This window comes from Myotis davidii, unplaced genomic scaffold (genome assembly GCF_000327345.1).
Source record: "Myotis davidii unplaced genomic scaffold, ASM32734v1 scaffold168, whole genome shotgun sequence".
Classification (NCBI taxonomy): Eukaryota; Metazoa; Chordata; class Mammalia; order Chiroptera; family Vespertilionidae; genus Myotis; species Myotis davidii.
Window position 1 is genome coordinate 12,795,855 of NW_006383016.1, and position 6,561 is coordinate 12,802,415.

Genomic DNA, 6,561 nt, shown 5'->3' on the forward strand with positions numbered 1-6,561 from the left:
GTGCCACAGCCCAGGCTGGCCACCTGGTTTAGAAACATGTTCTCATGCTCTTTAGCTCTGCCGTCTTCATCATGTCACTCTGCTGCTGACCACTGTGCGGCTGGGTTAGACACTAGGAACCCGGGGCCCCTGAGGACCTCAGAGCTGCCTCCCGCTGTGATGAGATGGAAGACAAGGTCCAGACAGACTCCCTTCCGCCTCTGTCTGCCGGGCCGGACACACCCTGGAGTCTTACCGCGGGCCCTCCTTGGCTGACTAACCTTCCGCATCCTCCCCCCCCAACCCCTCACCCCCGGCTGGGTTTTAGACACTAAACCCGGGGCCCCTGAGGACCTCAGAGCTGCCTCCCGCTGTGATGAGATGGAAGACAAGGTCCAGACAGACTCCCTTCCGCCTCTGTCTCCGGTTGAAGGGGCCAAAGAAGGAGGTCGTTTGGGGTAATCTCGGAGAGAGATGATTTGAGTCTCAGTTTGGATGTTGGAGTCGAGGGTGATGTTACGTTGAGCGAACCTGGGCCTTTTCCATGCCACGGTCCCTGTGTGGCTCCCTAAGGACTCTGTTCCTGGCAGGGGAGTGCCAGGGTGAGGAGACACTGAGAGCCGAGGCAGCAGCGCCCGGTGCAGAAGGACTCAGTGCTTCTGCAGGAGCAGGACAGAATTGTACGGTGCAGGACGAAGCCCCAACACCAAGCGGCCCCTCCTTTGACTGTAGTCACACTGGCTTTGGAGAGAAGGAAGTGCCCTTACACTCCCGAGTCCATCCCAAAGGCAGAGTTTCAGTTCTCCAAAGCAGCACAGAGACCAGCCCATAGCTTCCCCAGGACCTTACAGAAGGATCCGGGGCAAAGGGAACAAAGGGAAGTGTTGATGAGCAGCATTATTGGGGCTACACGTTCAGGGCCAAGCCTCGCTGCACCTCTGGGCTCCTTGCCAGAGTCCCCTGTTCTATAGCCCAGGGCTACCGGGACAGCGGGAGGCCGTTCTGCCAGTGTAAGCACCATCTGGACACATGACATTTACAGTGGGGCCTTGACTTACAAGTGTCCCGACTAACGAGTTTTTCAAGATACGAGCTGTCTCTCGGTCAATTTTTTGCTTTGAGTTGCTGTATTCATGTGACTTCCCGCATTCCCCAAGCTCAGCTTCTAGTGCAGAGGTCACTGGAGAGGCACATGCCTGCTCTGGGGGAAACTCCACAAGACAGTCACGCTAGACCAGCGGTTCTCAACCTGTAGGTCGCAATCCCTTCGGGGGCAGAACGACCCTTTCACAGGCGCCTAAGACCATCGGAAAACACATACATAATTACATATTGTTTTTGTGATTAATCACTATGCTTTAATTATGTTCAATTTGTAACAATGAAAATACATCCTGCATGTCAGATATTTACATTACGATTCATAACAGTAGCAAAATTACAGTTATGAAGTAGCAACGAAAATAATTTTATGGTTGGGGGTCACCACAACATGAGGAACTGTATTAAAGGATCGTGGCATTAGGAAGGTTGAGAACCACTGCGCTAGACAGACATCAGAGCATTGCCCAGCAGTGGTAGGGAACATTACAGACAATTTTAACTTCCTTATTCATCCCTTTTTTTTGGGGGGGGGGGGACATTTCCTGAAATGTTCACAGAGAGTAAATGTTATTTTCATAACAAGGAAACATAATCATGTTGGTTAAAAAAAAATAACAGCAGTGAACCCACTTCTAAGTTAATGTTTGCTCAGAGGACCTACTTTTCTCCAACAAAAACTGAATGTTCCTTTGAAAAGATTCATTTCAATGAATAAAAATTGAGTTTTAGCCAGTAATGAGGATGTCAGAAATCTATATTAAACAAAGCATAATGGAAGAGAACGTTATCTTTCAGCTAACAAAATAGATATTCTTTTTTTTTTTTTTACTAAATTACTCTGAATTGAAGGGGAAGAAATCTAAGATACATTACCCCTGTTTATTTTCCTATTGCTGCTGTGACCAGTTACTCGCAAATGTAGTGGCTTAAGGACCGCACGTTTATTCTCTCACAGGCCTGGGGTCCGTGGTCCAAAGGCAGGTGTCAGCGGGGCTGCCTTCCTTTTGGAGGTTTCAGGTAAGAGTTAATTTCCTCGCCTCTCTCAGCTTCTGGAGGCCACCTGCAGCCCTGCCTCACTCACTCCTTGTGTCACGCCACCCTCCTTCTTCCATCATCACATCCCCTACTATCACAGCTGACGGTCTTGCCTCCTTATAACACCACTAGTGATTACACTGGGCCAACCCAGTAACCCATCTCAAAATCCTTAACTTAATCACCTCTGCAAAGTCCCCTTTTCTATGTAGGGTAGTACCTTCGCAGGTTTCAGAGATTAGCACCTGGATATTTTGGGGTGCAGAGTAGTGCCGGGGGTGGTGGGTATTATCTTACCTGTCATCCCCACCTATATTTGATATATATTCTTATTAAGTAGCTACCCAAATATTACTAATATGTTCACCAATTCCAAAATAAAAATTCTACAGTAATTTTCCCATTTTTTCAAAGAACTGTCAAATCTCTTGACTTTGTATCTCAAGTTTTAAAAAATTAGCTGGATAATTTCAGATTTGAAGACCAATAGACTGTCTTTTCATGTGTAGACATCCTAAGAATGGTTGTGAATATTTTTTTGTAGTGAGAATACTTGTTTGTTTATTTTTCTATTTACTTTTAGATTTTCATTGATTTCAGAGAGCAATGGGGAGGGAGAGAGAGATAGAAACATCAGTGATGAGAGAGAATGCCACACACTGGGGGATCAAGCCTGCCACCCGGGCATATGGCTTGACTGGGAATCACACTGTGACCTCCTGGTTCATAGGTCAATGCTCAACCACTGAGCCACATCGGCCAGGCCAAATACTTTTTATTTTTTATAACAAAAATTCTCTCTCCCATATGTCTTTAACTTTCAATATATGGAAAGCAGGAAAATTAATTAGTGACCTAATCTTCAAAAAACCACAATTCAATAAACAAAACTAAAATAAGAAATTATAGGTTAATTGAGGACACTGTATGAATGATACCAAATAGCAAACAGTACACTCCATAGTAATGTTCCATATTTAAAAATGGTTGTCAATATTCTTATGACCACTCTTTGGAAATGTAAAACTTCCAAATTATTCCTTCTGTGAATGTTTAGTTCAGACATTTCATAATATCTTCAGTGAGTCTCTGGACCTGTTCATTTTCTAGGGAAATAAAAAAGGAAAAAGAAAGGAAATAACTGCAGGTTGGGAGAGGTAGAATAGCGAAGTCTAGGTGTGAGTGCTGGTTTTGTCACTTGTTAGCCATATGGCTTGAAGCAGGTCACCTCACCACACCCTCAATATAAAACTGAGAACACCACATCCTGCCTTGCCTTCCTTACAGGTTGGGCCAAGGATAAAATGCGATCATTGCAAATATAGGTGCTGTTATCCTCCTGCAGGGGGAAGCATTAACTGTTCATTGCCGATTGTAATTAGGATCACAAGGAGAAACACTTCAGTATGAAGTTTATTGAGCTATTTTCAGACCATGTGCGTTGAACATTTCAGACCATGAAACATCACATAAAGCCACCCTGAAAAAAAAAAAAGGTTATTTTAAAAGTAAGAAAATTGTTCGTTAAGAACCAAAGGTGTCTGTGGCTCCTTCGGGCTTGGTTATTCAGTTTTTCAATGAGGAGAGCTTGTCGTGTTGGTGAGTAAAGCTGGCCTCCTCCAGCCTTATTTCTTCCACCTCCAAAAATGTGTGTCAAGGTTCCACAGAAAAATGGAAACTCACACAGAAAAAAAACCCCTAGAAAACCCAATTAAATTTATTCCATGAAGGGATGGCCTAAAATGTCTATTTTGAGTGCCCTCATGTTCTCTAGGATAAATCTGCTTTATTTAATTCATGTTCATTCACAGAATAAAATCATAAAGCCAATTGGCTAAAACCATGACTTTCAACCTTTCTAATCTCATGGAGAACATAAACTAATTACTAAGATTGTGCAACACACCAAAAAATATATTACTTGCCAATCTAACAAAAAAAATGTACAAATTTGACTTATTCACACCAATTGAAATTGCTGGGCCAAAACAATTTTAAAACTCCCTTAGTTGCTTAAGTTTCCACAAACTCATAAAACTTCAAGACTTTCTGCAATGACCCACAATCATACCTGGCATTACCTTCCCCCCAATATTGTGTGTGGACACACTCCAAGTCCCTCCCTTAAAAGCTGGCTGGATCAGCAATCCAAGAAGGCCTTCAGAGGCGAGGATGGCGGTCAAAGGAAGGAATCAAAGGTAACTTTTTGTCCCTTAGAAAGAAACCTGCTTCAGCCTCCATTCACTCTCACTGAGAGCCATCACATCTCTCTCTGACAAAATTGTTTGCATAAAAGTTTCTCAAGACTAATTTACTCCGGCCATCTTGATTGACTGCAGAGCAGCTAAGCTGTCAGGCAACTGGAAGTGTCTCCAATCTCCATCACAAATTACTCTAAATGGTTTTGAAGATAAACTTGCCAAGCCCGCTATGCCTACAGTTCTGACAGGAAAATGTGCAATTGACTTTAAATGAAAAACAGGAGGATCCGTTGGGGGAGGGGGGGGTGTCTTCATAATAAAATTGCCAGGACGCCTGTGTTTGTTGACGTTTGAGAAATTACAGCTATATCGTGTACATCCAGGAAAAAAGACCTGTCACAGGCACACTTCTATGTCATTTGTGATTTAGCAGCATAAGGCTGAGCTTGTCTAAAGCAACAGACTGGAAAGTAAGTCAGACAATGTTAAAAAGCTAGTCATGGAGCGTTGTGAATTTCTTGTTTCCATCGATTGTTCTTAATGCAGATAAATCCCAAAGGAGAGTAATGCATTTCTCTCTTCCACTTTTTCAGAGAGCTAAGTTGTGCTCAGACATATGAAAGTGCCATCAATAATTTTCTTTCTCGTCAGTTTTTTAATTGATTTTAGAGAGAGGGGAAATGAGAGGGATAGAGACAGAAACATCAACGAGAGAGAAACATCTATCGGCTGTCTTCTGCATGCCCCCCAAATGGAGATCGAGCCTGCAACCTGGGATATGCCCTGACCAAGTATCCAACTGGTGACCTCTTGGTTCAAGGGTGGACACTCAATTACGAGCCACCCCAGCTGGGCTCATCAAAGTATTTTTTAACTAAAGTGAGGTATAAAGTCATGTCATAATTCTAATTTTCTTATATTATTTCAGAGTTTTTATCATGAGAACTGAGCTGTTTTCCTTCTGAACTGTCTTTATTATCTATAGTTTCTAGCACTTCTAGTTCCTCTGCTTGGTGGCCATCCTCTGGGTCCGTGGTCAGCAAACTGCGGCTCGCGAGCCACATGCAGCTCTTTGGCCCCTTGAGTGTGGCTCTTCCTAAGCCTTAGGAGTACCCTAATTAAGTTAATAACAATGTACCTACCTAAATGGCTTAAGTTTAAAAAATTTGGCTATCAAAAGAAATTTCAATCGTACTGTTGATACTTGGCTCTGTTGACTAATGAGTTTGCCGACCACTGCCTGGGTTAACTGCTACCCCTCCTGTCTGAGTCCTGCCCTTTCCTCCATGCACAGGTTCTGCAGAGCACTGTCAGTGACGTGTTTGCTAAGGAATCACAGAGGCCAGGACCAGGAGCGGGAGCATACTCACCATAAAGGATCACATAGAGAACCCCAGTCTATTCACCTGGGGGGCGAGTAGAGCTAGAATTAGCATGAAGAATTGATTCATTCTGTTGCCCCCTGTGGCTGAAGCATCCTATATAATGAAAGCTTAATATGCAAATCAACCAAACGGTGGAATGACCAGTTGCTATGACGCACACTGACCACCAGGGGGCAGATGCTAAACGCAGGAGCTGCTCCCAGCTCGCAAGCCCCAGGCCAGCCAAGGTGGGTGCCAGTGGGGGCTCCCCAATTGCCCTACCAGTTGCCCCGCGGATCAGCCCTGATCGCCAGTCAAGCCTAGGGACCCTAATCGTGCATGAATTTCATGCACGGGGCCTCTAGTTAACAAATAAGCTTGGAAGTGTTGACCATGTTACATGAGAAGCAGAGAGAGCTACTCAACAATGAGAGGGAAAAGTAAAACCAGAGACAAAAGAAGGGAGCCCCAAGGGTGTATACGATTCTAGCTTCTGAGTTCAATTGTAGCTCTCCTCTCTCCTCTGGTTATGGTTGTTTAAAGAAGTTGCTGTAATTGCAATGTCATAACTCCTAGGTTTGCGTTATTATTAGGGAGAAGATGCATATATCTCTGATCTCCAATTATCTGTCATTTCTAACCCTTGAATTTCTGCTGCCAGAAAATTAACATTTAAACACAGTTATAGAGACCCCTTGTGGGCGAGTGTAAAATTATCATCCCTTAGCTTATCCTGGATGTCATGAAGCTCCCCCTTGGACATGCTGAGTAATTTCCCTAAAGATCAAATCTGCAGCATACCCAGTCACATTCTAGAGCGTTTACTGTGTGTAGGTCGCCCCTAGGTCATCTAAGGTATCATCATCATCTCAGTTACT